The sequence below is a fragment of the Salmo salar genome, chromosome 12 (genome assembly GCF_965601325.2).
Source record: "Salmo salar chromosome 12, fSalSal1, whole genome shotgun sequence".
Classification (NCBI taxonomy): domain Eukaryota; kingdom Metazoa; phylum Chordata; class Actinopteri; order Salmoniformes; family Salmonidae; genus Salmo; species Salmo salar.
In genome coordinates, this window is record NC_138302.1 from 81,511,076 (window position 1) to 81,525,360 (window position 14,285).

The window sequence follows — 14,285 nt, forward strand, 5'->3', positions numbered from 1 at the left end:
TTTGGGATATGTTGTTATTTGGGGAAACATTTTCCCTTATTTTGTCAGCAATATGCAATAGTACAAGACATTGTTCAATTACATATTTTACCCTAATTACAGGTACAAGAAATTCACAGCCTACTTTGATCGACTGTTTAGTCGTCGAGAGTGTTGATCACTCAGCTATCGGTAGGGAACAACACAAATCACTTTGTGGAGGCATAAATGCAGGTTCATTGCTGACATTGCACCTAGAGGCCTACTATAAGGCACCAATGACAGATGTTGCCCTTGGCCACTGGGAAATGTTCCAGCGCTCATGTTTTCTGTCCCAGGAGAGCAACATCAACCCATCTGACATCGAACAGGTAAGATAGTGCTAAATACAGGACATTTGCAAGGACATTTTTTAAGCCAGTAATGAACAGTTACCACGCATGAATGATGTTTGTACTTTTTCCAACAATAATACGGCAAATTAAAAGCTTAACCATCTCGTTAACAAGGTAATTTGGTACTTCAATGAGTTCGATCACATTTTCTCCTGTATTTTGATTGTACTTTTCGAGGAGGGTGCAATTGCGGCCCGCAATTCGAGGCTTTTCTGCATGTGGGCATTCTTGCATCTGCAGGAACCCCTCTTTATACTTCTGTGGTAGCTAGCTAGCCGTACACCGATAGAAAGTCTCCTTCCCCCCGGGGGGCGTTCCTGCAGATGCAGGAATGGCCACATTCAGGAACGCACCAAATTGCGGGCTGCAGGAACGAGAATGCTTTTCTCCTGTCTTTTGAAGGCACCTGCCTGGTTGAGGCTCTCCGAATCTATCCAATCACCACTCTTATGTTGTTGACCAATGAAGCAGACGTATGTATGCTAGAATACGGGGCGTGATTTCAGCTAACCTCGTTTGGGGAAAAAAAATACACTACCCAAACATAATGATTTATTATGTCTGTGGAGCATCAAGATCACCAGTATTCTGGAGCATCAGGATGGGGCTGTACATAGGCTCCCTCTAGTGGCGAAATAGGGAAGCAGCCTGTTTTCCCAACGCACCTGGAGTCTTCCCCTAATTGAACACGTGTGCACGCATGCAGACACACATGTGAATGGCCTCACACTCCAGTTCAGTAGGTGGCGGTGTTGCGATCCGCCAATACAAATTTGAGAGAGAGAGAGAGAGAGAGACAGAGAGAGAGAAATAGAGAGAGAGAGACTCACATTGTGAAGCAAAAATATCAGCCTACTCTGGAGTGCGTCACAGTGTAATGAGTTTACTCCCAGTGAAGGAACACAACTGGGATTGTGGAGTTTTGGCTGGTGTTCAATAAACAAGCCTGCACATTTGCTGTGCTTAAATTGTGTTGTTTCTGTTATCACCCATGATGAATGTATCTTAAAACTATAACACAGTCATTGGGTGTGCTTCTGCACAGCTTATATGATTGTTATGTTCAGGTGATTCCAGAAATATTAAACTCTTCTCTATCAGACCAGCTGTAGTCCTATGCAGACATTTCTATGCACCGAATGGCCCTCATTATTCACATGATTGTACTCTCAAAATCTGATAGTAAAGTAGACATGAGCTCATTTCCATTGTGAGGGGTTTATGATACATACCACTTGTGAACTCTACCTGAAGTCTTCTGTAGCTCCAGATTCTATCTGTATAGATTCATTTATCCCTTAGTGTCTTTGTGCCTACCCTGCTAGGACTGAACTGATGGTAATACGACACAACTGAGGTACGATAATTAGCTATATCAAAGAGTTTCACAGAGCCCCAACCGTCCAGCACACCAAGGAAAGTAACGCAGCAGTTGGTATGAATAATTCAAGTTAAAGAAACAGCACAAACCATTTTGGCCTATTTCTTTTCAACGCTAAACATACGTACCTTGTTTTCACTTCCATGGCTGATCCATCCAGGTCCTCTGAAACCACCTCAAAGCCTGGGTTTGTCTCAGAGTATACAAACTAACAGAACGTTTTTCAGGTCAGTGAGGAGTGAAGGAATGAGGGGATACTTGACAGAGTGAGAGAGGACAAAACTGGAAGAAGTAGGTAGCAGGGATTGAGGGGAAATTATGAAGTAGCAGGGTTCAAGACTGAAGTAGAGGTACAGTATGTTTGGATATGTTGGCTAAAGATAGAAAGATTGAGTTACTGAGATCAGAGAGAACAGTGAAGGAAAGATGGAGAAATAAATGGGGTTGACAACAGGAACAATGTCCCTTTTCTAAAGAACCTGAACATGAAATACACCTCCCACTGGGCACAAACGTCAATTCAACGTCTATTCCACATTAGTTCAACATAATTCCATTAAAATTACGTGGAAACAAAGTTGATTTAACCAGTGTGTGCCCAGTGGGCTTGCTCTACTTTTCACGAATCCATCCATGTCCTTTGTGCTCTCCTTCTCCTCAAGCGTGCCCCTCCTCGTTCTCAGGCTGTAGACCTCTCCCTCTCTCTTGCTCTGTCTTTGTGTCTCTGTGTTCTGTAGAGTCCTAAAGGTGAGAAAGGAACTCTAAAGATATACAATGACACTTCCTGTCTGTACCTCCTCGGAAAGTTTCAGATGCGCATTCAGAAGTTACAGTGTGTCATTGACTGAGTGCTGCACAATCAGAGGGATTGTAGACAGATGTAGAAAAAAGAGAGGGAGGGAAATGATGTTTAGCATGTCAGATATATAGTTGAAATGTATTCCATTTTGAGTTTGCATCCCAATATTACACATTATATACATCACAGGAGACTGAATTATAATGTTTATGAATGACGAAATTATGAAAAATATTAGCATTCCACCCATGAAGCCACAAGGTCATTTGACTGCAGGAAAGGGCTAAAGGGCTACCAATAGAAATGGAGAGTAGAGTACAAACGAAGGGTTAATGTGTTCACCATTAGGACATAACTCATTCAGATTTGGGACAGAACATACAATTGAAGTCGGAAGTTTACATACACCTTAGCCAAATACATTTAAACTCAGTTTTTCACAATTCCTGACTTTTAAATCTAGTAAAAATTCCCTGTCTTAGGTCAGTTAGGATCACCACTTCATTTTAAGAATGTTCAATTTCAGAATAATAGTAGAGAGAATGATTTCAGAAGTTTACATACACTCAATTAGTATTTGGTAGCATTGCCTTTATATTGTTTAACTTGGGTCAAACGACTCGGGTAGCCTTCCACAAGCTTTGTGAATTTTGGCCCATTCCTCCTGACAGAGCTGGTGTAGCTGAGTCAGGATGAAGGCCTCCTTGCTCGCAAACACTTTTTCAGTTCTGCCCACAAATTTTCTATGGGATTGAGGTCAGGGCTTTGTGATGGCCACTCCAATACCTTGACTTTGTTGTCCTTCGGCCATTTTGCAAGAAATTTGGAAGCATGCTTGGGGTCATTGTCCATTTGGAAGACCCATTTGCGACCAAGCTTTAACTTCCTGACTGACGTCTTGAGATGTTGCTTCAATATATCCACGTTATTTTCCTCCCTCATGATGCCGTCTATTTTTTGAAGCGCACCAGTTCCTCTTGCAGCAAAGCACCCCCACAACATGATGCTGCCACCCCCGTGCTTCACGGTTGGGATGGTGTTCTTCGGCTTGCAAGCCTCCCCCTTTTTCCTCCAAACATAACGTAGGTCATTATGGCCAAACAGTTCTATTTTTGTTTCATCAGACCAGAGGACATTTCTCCAAAAAGTATGATCTTTGTCCCCATGTGCAATTGCAAACCGTAGTCTGGCTTTTTTATGGCGGTTTGGAGCAGTGACCTCTTCCTTGCTGAATGGCCTTTCAAGTTATGTCGATATAGGACTCGTTTTACTGTGGATATAGATACTTTTGTACATGTTTCCTCCAGCATCTTCACAAGATCCTTTGCTGTTGTTCTGGGATTGATTTGCACTTTTCGCACCAAAGCACGCTCATCTCTAGGAGACAGAATGCGTCTCCTTTCTGAGCAGTATGACGACTGGGTGGTCCCATGGTGTTTATACTTGCATACTATTGCTTGTACAGATGAACGTGGTACCTTCAGGCATTTGGAAATTGCTCCCAAGGATGAACCAGACTTGTGGAGGTCTACAATTTCTTTTCTGAGGTCTTGTCTGATTTCTTTTGATTTTCCCATGATGTCAAGCAAAGAGGCACTGAGTTTGAAGGTAGGCCTTGAAATACATCCACAGATACACCTCCAATTGACTCAAATGATGTCAATTAGCCTATCAGAAGCTTCTAAAGCCATGACATAATTTTCGGGAATTTTCCAAGCTGTTAAAAGGCACGGTCAACTTAGTGTATGTAAACTTCTGACCCACTGGAATTGTGATACAGTGAATTATAAGTGAAATAATCTGTCTGTAAACAATTGTTGGAAAAATGACTTGTGCCATGCACAAAGTAGATGTCCTAAACGACTTGCCAAAACTATAGTTTGTTATCAAGACATTTGTGGAGTAGTTGAAAAACAAGTTTTAATGACTCCAACCTAAGTGTATGTAAACTTACAACTTCAACTGTATGTTGTGCATTAAAACAGAATGTACCAGTGTCCATTTGATAATCAGGCCATTTATGTTATATACAGTATAGATTAGCATGGCATGTAAAGCATATGAAACAGATGGACAAGCCATTTGATATGTTTTGTTTTGTTCTAGATTAAAACATCTGTTAGTCAGTGGCTAAAAAAGGAAAGTGAGGTTTTGCTGCTTTGAGAGAGTGTGTTCTATGAAGTGCTTCACTGTTTGACACTCACACACTGTCTCCATGTATGGGTAAAACAACTGTGTTGGCCAGAGAACAGTGTGTTTACCTCATGCTTGTGTGTAAGCCAATTTAATACACACACAGACACACGCACACAAACAAACAGTAGCCTATTCATACAGAAAACCACTGTGTCAGTTTAAGAGCAGTGCTGTGTTTTCATGAAGCTCAAATTAACAAGGACATGTGAATGAAGACTTGAAGAGGAAGAGACAAATGACAGGAAACAAAGAAGAAGTGAGAGTGGATGCTATAGAAACAGGGGAAGAACGTGTAGAGAAAGGCTTGCTCCGTCCATAGCAGAGGTCATGATGAAAGGATCATTTATTTCCTGTTTTATGTGTTGTAGAGTTCCCCTTCATTCATCCCTTCCTCTCGTTACTCACCCTGATGTTTGCCCTGACAGGGACGACAGCAGGGGGCAGGGACAGCAGCGGGCATCGCCGTGGGAAACGTCTGTGCACCCTGCCCTAACGACCAGTGCCAATATGAATATACAGTTGCACAATATCCAGGGCAGGCAGGAGATACAGGAGTGATATACCACACAGCATGAGAGCTAAATGAAGGGTACAGAACACAACCAAATTCAGTCGTATCACTGTTTCAACACTTGAATTTAATGACAGCACTGGAGACAAATTGGACTAAAACAAAGCATTTACAAAAGCCAGAGTCATCTCTTTTACACTAGGTTGATTACACTATACATGTCAAATAATAACCAATAACCAAACTGAAACATATTGCGTGTGTGAAATAGTACAGCCTTGGAACCATGTACAATAACATTTACATTGCCTTCCAGGGAATGGAACTTTGTCGAGAATTTCAATAAGCATTGCTCTATGGCTGGCCATGCTTCCTCCTGGCTACCCCAACCCCCGGCAACAGCTCTGCACCCCCCGCAGCTACTTGCCCAAACCTCCGCAGCTTCTCCTTCACTCAAATCCAGATATCAGATGTTCTGAAAGAGTTGCAAAACCTGGACCCGTACAAATCAGCTGGGCTAGACAATCTGGACCCTCTCTTTCTAAAATGATCTGCTGCCATTGTTGCAACCCCTATTACTAGTCTGTTCAACCTCTCTTTCGAATCGTCCAAGATTCCTAAAGATTGGAAAGCTGCAGCAATCATCCCCCTCTTCAAAGGGGGTGACACTCTAGACCCAAACTGTTACAGACCTATATCCATCCTGCCCTGCCTTTCCAAAGTCTTCGAAAGCCAAGTTAACAAACAAATCACTGACCATTTCAAATCCCACCGTACCTTCTCCGATGTGCAATCCGGTTTCCGAGCTGGTCACAGGTACACCTCAGCCACGCTCAAGGTACTAAACGATATCATAACCGCAATCGATAAAAAACAGTACTGTGCAGCCGTCTTCATCGACCTGGCCAAGGCTTTTGACTCTGTCAATCACCGTATTCTTATCGGCAGACTCAACAGACTTGGTTTCTCAAATGACTACCTCGCCTGGTTCACCAACTACTTCTCAGATAGAGTTCAGTGTGTCAAATCGAAGGGCCTGTTGTCCGGACCTCTGGCAGTCTCTATGGGGGTACCACAGGGTTAAATTCTCGGGCCGACTATTTTCTCTGTATATATCAATGATGTCGCTCTTGCTGCGGGCAATTCCTTGATCCACCTCTACGCAGACGACGCCATTCTGTATACCTCTGGCCTTTCTTTGGACACTGTGTTAACAAACCTCCAAACAAGCTTCAATGCCATACAACACTCCTTCCATGGCCTCCAACTGATCTTAAACGCTAGTAATACTAAATGCATGCTCTTCAACCGATCGCTGCCCGCACCCGCCCGCCCGACTATCATCACTACTCTGGACGGTTCTGACTTAGAATATGTGGACAACTACAAATACCTAGACTGTAAACTCTCCTTCCAGATTCATACTAAGCATCTCTAATCCAAAATCGAATCTAGAATCGGCTTCCTATTTCGCAACAAAGCCTCCTTCACTCACACTGCACAACATACCCTCGTAAAACTGACCATCCTACCGATCCTCGACTTCGGCGATGTCATTTACAAAATAGCCTCCAATACTCTACTCAGCAAACTGGATGCAGTCTATCACAGTGACATCCGTTTTGTCACCAAAGCCCCATATACCACCCACCACTGCGACCTGTATGCTCTCGTTGGCTGGCCCTCGCTACATATTCGTTGCCAGACCCACTGGCTCCAGATAATCTATAAGTCTTTGCTAGGTAAAGATCTGCCTTATCTCAGCTCACTGGTCACGATAACAACACCCACCCGTAGCACTCGCTCCAGCAGGTATTCTCACTGGTCATCCCCAAAGCCAACACCTACTTTGGCCCGCCTTTCCTTCCAGTTCTCTTCTGCAATGACTGGAACGAATTGCAAAATCCGCTGAAGTTGGAGACTTATATCTCCCTCACTAACTTTAAGCATCAGCTATCTGAGCTGCTCACCGATCGCTGCAGCTGTACACAGCACATCTGTAAATAGCCCATCCAACTACCTACCTCATCCCCATATTGTTTTTATTTACTTTTTTGTTCTTTTGCACACCAGTCTTTCTACTTGCACATCATCATCTGCACATCTATCACTCCAGTGTTAATTTGCTAAATTGTAATTTCTTCGCTACTATGGCCTATTTATTGCCTTACCTCCTTACTCCATTTGCACACACTGTGTGTAGATTTTTCTATTGTTGTTGAATGTACTTTTGTTTATCCCATGTGTAACTCTGTGTTGTTGTTTTTTGTCACACTGCCTTGCATTATCTTGGCCAGGTCGCAGTTGTAAATGAGAACTCAACTGGCCTACCTGGTTAAATAAAGGTGAATTAAAATAAAAAATATATTTAAAAAATGTGCTACCTCTATACAGTACACAAACAAGTTAATAACACACTTTTTCCTTTCTTCTCTCACAACAATGTCACGGTCATAGGTATGACACAAAAGCATCCATTGGGTTATTTTTGTGTCATTACCCTTCTCTGGCCCCTCATTAGAAACCACTGTCTTTTATTTATACTGGGGAGCACAACAGAGCACCCTGCTGTTTATGGATGCGATTGATGAGTAACCACCTCTAGTCTAACATACCAAATCTGTGTCAGCATTCACTTCCAATTAGAAGTACAAGTGTGTGTGTGTGTCATCCGTATACTTTGAATGGGACTAAAAATAGCCGTATAGGAGCTGGGACAGATTGGCTAAATTTACCAGCTCTTTGTCTCTTATAGCCAGAGAGGTGGGTGGGCGGGGTGTGTGGGGTATGATGACTCAGCAGCACATGACTCTACTCTGCGTGGATAAGGAGGAAGAAATGTCTGGGCCACAGGACTGGGAGCATGTAGGTGGGGCCACAATGGTTTAGCCAAGCCTCCAAAGGGTGTTTCTGGCTGCTCTAACCTGTGGTGTAAGGGGCTTTCTGTTTGTGTGTGTGTACACTGCCCTCGGTCAGTTTCCTGGTTATATGACCCTCTGCCAAATACATATTTTCATGGAAAGAAAGTAACAGAGGCAGCCTTGAATTCTGTAGCCTATTCATGAGCTTTACTGGGTTTTATTTTCAACATATAAAGATTGGCTAAAAACATATTACAGCTTTCAGAGGACTGCATTTTAGGCACCATTGTTGATACTGTTTGTTACAACAACAACAAAAAACAGAATATCTTCTTTGAGGCAAGTCTCCTACCAGTGAAAAGGAAAAATGTGGTAAAACTACAAAAACCTTTACACCTCTCTCTCTCTCTCTCTCTCTCTCTCAAAATAGATTATGTCTCAAATTTGAAGTAATGTTCTATTGGTGGACACATTATCCCTTGCTGTGTACTGTACACTCTATTTCTGACTTTCGACTTTCACAGAAATCAAACGCCCTGCTAAACATAACCTCTCTCTGTACTTGGGATTGCACCTGGACGACGTCACCACCACTGCACTCCACAACTGACAGGCTGCAAGAGAGCTGCGTGCGAATGCTTCCTCAAACACGCAGAAGATTCCCAGTGTAGCCTACCAGAAGGGCAGAGCATAATAAGTCAAAGCGAAACTTGATCGGGACCCTTTTAAACGCTTTATAAAGGTAAGTCGACTCCCTAACATTTAAATAATTGCAACTCAATTGGGGGAAATCTTAAATATTTGACAAAATGACAGTAAAAGGACACGGTCGAACTGCTCACTGACGTCACGATCGGGACGAGTTACTTTCGATGAAAGTGCTGAAGCGCATTGTTTTTTTTACAATCAAATCTTATAGTGGTTTAACGTTTTTTGTGTTGATACTTTGGGGCACTACTTAGTACCTATCACATCTGCTGATTGCTGAAAATGAGCAATCGGACAAGTTTGTTTGCTACAAAATCACCGCGGGAAAGTTTTAGATACCCTATGTGCGCTTCAAAGAACAAAAACCGATACATCGAACCGGGTCAAAACGAAGCGGTTGGTGGGTAACAAACATTGTGCTCTCAGATAATGATTTCCTCTTTGTTCATGTTACGTAAGCCATGTTCTGTGGGAATCCTTATTAATATACTTTCCTCGCCAGCTTTTGGTAGCCTCATTTTACGGTCTGTCAAATGTACTTTTGGTTGTTAGTAGGCTAATTCAATGCGTATTACGGACCCTCAGTTTTTGTGAGAATTAAGTTGCTAAAAGTGAATCATCAATCAACTTTTAGTCATCCTCGTCTAGTTTAGATGTCTTCGTGGGTCCGGGTGGACCCGATATACCCGAGACCTGACCCGGGCACGATTGGATTTGGGGCTGAAGAATACTAACATGTCCCTCAGGTCTGGGTCGGGTCCTGTAGCATTTTTTATTTTACGCTAATAAGTTGATTTTCTTCACTTATAAAAGACCTAGCCAACATATAAAACCTATTCCTTAACCAGTAGAGCAACTTGGCTGATAAGGGAAAAAAATGAATTGTCACTCTAGTCCAGTTGGGTCTGGTCTAGACCCAGACCCGTTAGGTTGAGTTGTCCTCGGCTCCATTTGGCTTCGGGTCTCCATTTTTTTTTTTTACAATAAGTAAATATAGTCGGGTCTGATTGTCGTTCCGGTCCAAGTTTTTGGACACGTGAAGACCTGTAGTCTATTTTGTTTCCATGGACCTTGAGCTGTAATATGGTCCAAGGTATTCCGGACGAATTGTTATTAGTGCGGAAGGATCTGGCCCATTTCAGCTGCCACCAAAGTACATGATGTACACTATCATTTTTCTCTAGACTTTATGCCACAATGTTGCTGTGGTTACCACATACTCATGAGTCACTAGTGTTTGCTAGTGCCCCTTGTAATCTAGGAATTCTGTACAACAAGCACACAACCACAAGTTGTCATTTACAGTCATTGGTGTCAATCACCACACAATACAGTGGGTCTATGCAACCTAGACATTAAACATTTGTGACCACTGACTTTTTTCAACATTTGTCTGTGCTGCCTACTGAGAGGAAATGTATAGAAAGATGATAATACATTTTACCAACTGTATTTATCTCATTTTATTTGTCACATGCGCTGAATACAACTAGTGTAGACTTTACTGTGAAATGCTTGCTTACGAGCCCTTTCCAATGATGCAAAGTTTAAAAATAAAATTGTATTAACGAAGAATTAAATAAAATGCACAAGAATGGAGCTTCAGGGAGTACCAGATCATTGTTTAGAGGTATGAGGTATTTGAGGTAGATATGTGTATGAAGGCAGAATAAAGTGTCTAGGCATCAGGATAGATAATAGTGAGAGTTAAAAAAGAAAAGAGTAGCTGCAGCAAATGGTGAATGTGTTTGGGTGTGTCAATGTAGTAGGTATGTGCAGTACCAGGTAAGTTTGGACACTCATTCAAGGGATTTCCTGTTCTTTTTTTTTCTTTTTTTTGTTACTATTTTCTACATTGTAGAATAATAGTGAAGACATTAAAACTATGAAATAACACATATGGAATCATGTAGTAAGCAAAAAAGTGTAAAACAAATCAAATATTTATATTTATATTTTAGATTCTTCAAAGTTTCCACCCTTTGCCTTGATGACAGCTTTGCACACTCTTGGCATTCTCTCAACCAGCTTTTATGAGGAAGTCACCTGGAATGTATTTCAATTAACAGATGTGCCTCGTTAAGTTAACTTGTGGGATTTCTTTCCTTCTTAATGCATTTGAGCCAATCAGTTGTGTTGTGACAATGTAGGGTTGGTATACAGAAGATAGCCCTGTTTGGTAAAAGACCAAGTCCATATTATAGCAAGAACAGCTCAAATAAGCAAAGTGAAACGACAGTCCATCATTACTTTAAGACATGAAGGTCAGGTAATACGGAACATTTTAAGAACTTTGAAAGTTTCTTCAAGTGCAATCGAAAAAACTAGCACTATGATGAAACTGGCTCTCATGAGGACCACCACAGGAAAGGAAGACCCAGAGTCACCTCTGCTGCAGAAGATAAGTTCTTTAGAGTTACCAGCCTCAGAAATTGCAGCCCACATACATTTTTCACAAAGTTCATGTGTAACAGTGTAGGTTCCGTCCCTCTCTTCGCCCCAACCTGGGCTCGAACCAGGGACTCTTGCACACATCAACAACTGACACCCACAAAGCATCGTTACCCATCGCGCCACAAAAGCCGCGGCCCTTACGACGCAAGGGGAAACCCTACTTCAAGTCTCAGAGCGAGTGACGTCACTGATTGAAATGCTATTAGCGTGCACCACCGCAAACTAACTAGCCATTTCACATCGGTTACACATGTAACAGACACATCTTAACATCAACTGTTCAGAAGAGACTGTGTGAATTAGGCCTTCATGGTTGAATTGCTGCAAAGAAACCACTATTAAAGGACATCAATAAGAAGAAGAGACTTGCTTGGTCCAAGAAAAATTAGCAATGGACATTAGAGGTCGAGTGGCCAGATGGATGCCACTCTTTAGTAAAAGGCCCATGACAGCCCACTTGGAGTTTTGCCAAAAGGCACCTAAAGGACACTCAGACCATGAGAAACAACATTCTCTGGTCTGATGAAACCAAGATTGAACTCTTTGGCCTGAATGCCAAGCGTCATGTCTGGAGGAAACCTGGCACCATCCCTACGATGAAGCATGGTAGGCGCACCATTATTCTGTGGGGATGTTTTTCAGGGACTGGGAGACTAGTCAGGATCAATGCAAAGATGAACGGAGCAAAGTACAGAGAGATCCTTGATGAAAATCTGCTCCAGAGCGCACAGGACCTCAGACTGGGGCGACGGTTCACCTTCCAACAGGACAGTGACCCTAAGCACACAGCCAAGACAATGCAGGAGTGGCTTCGGGACAAATCTCTGAATGTCGTTGAGTGGCCCAGCCGGAGCCCGGACTTGAACCCAGTCGAACATCTCTGGAGAGACCTGAAAATAGCTGTCCCCATCCAACATGACAGAGCTTGAGAGGATCTGCTGAGAATAATGGGAGAAACTCTCCAAATACAGGTGTGCCAAGCTTGTAGCATCATACCCAAGAATAATCTATGCTGTAATCCCTGCCAAAGATGCTTCAACAGTACTGAGTAAAGGGCCCGAAAACGTATGTAAATGTAATATTTCAGTTTTGTAATTATAAAAAATATCAAACATTTCTAAAAACCTGTTTTTGCTTTGTCATCAAATCAAACCTTATTTGCCACATGCGCCGAATACAACAAGTGTAGACCTTACCGTGAAATGCTTACTTACAGACCCTTAACCAACAGTGCAGTTCAAGAAGAAGAAAATATTTACAAAGTAGGGAAAAATAAAAAGTAACAGAATAACAATAACGAGGCTATATACAGGGTGCACCGGTACCGAGTCAGTGTGCATGGGTACAGGCTAGTTGATGTAATCTGTACATGTAGGTGGGGGTGAAGTGACAATGCATAGGTAACAAACAAACAGCGAGTAGCAGCAGTGTACAAGGGCGGGGCGGTGTCAATGTAAATTGTCCGGTGGCGATTTTTATGAATTGTTCAGCAGTCTAATGGCTTGGGGGGTAGAAGCTGTTGAGGAGCCTTTTGGTCCTACACTTGGCACACCATACACCGCTTGCTGTGCGGTAGCAGAGAAAACAGTCTATAACTGGAGTCTCTGACAATTTTATTGGCTTTCCTCTGACACCGCCTATTATATAGGTCCTGGATGGCAGGAAGCTTGGCCCCAGTGATGTACTGGGCTGTTCGCACTACCCTCTGTAGCGCCTTACGGTCAGATGCCGAGCAGTTGCCGTACCAGGCTGTGATGTAACCGGTCAGGATACTCTCGATGGTGCATCTGTAGAACCTTTTGAGGATCTGGGGACCCATGCAAAATCTTTTCAGTCTCCTGAGGGGGGGAAAAGGTTTTGTCGTGCCCTCTTCACGATGGTCTTGGTGCTGTGGACACCAAGGAACTTAACTCTCGACCCGCTCCATTACAGCCCGTAGATGTTAATGGGGGCCTGTTCGGCTCGCCTTTTCCTGTAGTCCACGACCAGCTCCTTTGTCTTGCTCCCATTGAGGGAGAGGTTGTTTTCCTGGCATCACACTGCCAGTTCTCTGAGTTCCTCCCTATAGGCTGTCTCGTCGGTAATCAGGCCTACCTCTGTTTCGTCAGTAAACTTAATGATGGTGTTGGAGTCGTGTTTGGCCACGCAGTCGTGGGGGAACAGGGAATACAGGAGGGGACTAAGTACACACCCCTGAGGGGCCCCAGTGTTAAGGATTAGCGTGGCAGACGTGTTGTTGCCTACTCTTACCACCTCTTACCATAAGTCTTTGCTAGGTAAAGCGCCGCCTTACCTCAGCTCACTGGTCACCATAGCAACACCCACCCATAGCACGCACTCCAGCAGGTATATTTCACTGGTCATCCCCAAAGCCAACACCTACTTTGGCCGCCTTTCCTTCCAGTTCTCTGCTGCCAATGAATAGAACGAATTGCAAGAATCACTGAAGTTGGAGACTTATCTCCCTCACTAACTTTAAGCGTCAGCTATCAGAGCAGCTTACCGATCGCTGCAGCTGTAAATAGCCCATCCAACCAACTACTTACCAACTACTTACCAACTACCTACCTCATCCCATATTTGTTTTTCTGCTCTTTTGCACACCAGTATTTCTACTTGCACATCCTCATCTGCACATCTATCACTCCAGTGTTAATTGCTGAATTGTAATTGCTTCGCCACTGTCCTATTTATTGCCTTACCTCCTTACTTCATTTGCACCCACTGTATACAGATTTTTCTATTGTTTTATTGACTGTGTTTGTTTATCCCATGTGTAACTCTGTGTTTTGTCGCACTGCTTTGCTATATTTTGGCCAGGTCGCAGTTGTAAATGAGAACTTTTTCTCAACTGGTATACCTGGTGAAATAAAAAAAAATGAAATGGGACACAATAGGACCGGAAAGGTAACTCTACACATGCATTAGATGCCTAAGGAAGCTGAGAGGTGTGTCAATATTGGCTGTGGTCTGGTCTGGTGGCTGTTCTGTTTTGTATCCG

At 43.0% G+C, this 14,285-nt stretch overlaps 1 protein-coding gene across 2 annotated transcripts in view; it reads left to right on the top strand.

Annotated features, from left to right (window-relative positions):
• The first annotated feature begins 8,244 nt into the window (after positions 1 to 8,244).
• Positions 8,245 to 14,285, top strand: part of LOC106565827 (protein kinase C delta type) — a 44,734-nt gene continuing 38,693 nt past the window's right edge. Inside the window, exons 1-2 of one of the 2 annotated variants that reach the window (XM_045691778.2) lie at positions 8,245 to 8,494; positions 8,647 to 8,864. The gene's annotated coding sequence lies outside the window, so the exon portion shown is untranslated. The remainder of the gene's footprint in view (positions 8,495 to 8,646; positions 8,865 to 14,285) is intronic. The other variant, XM_014133394.3, reaches the window with a different exon arrangement.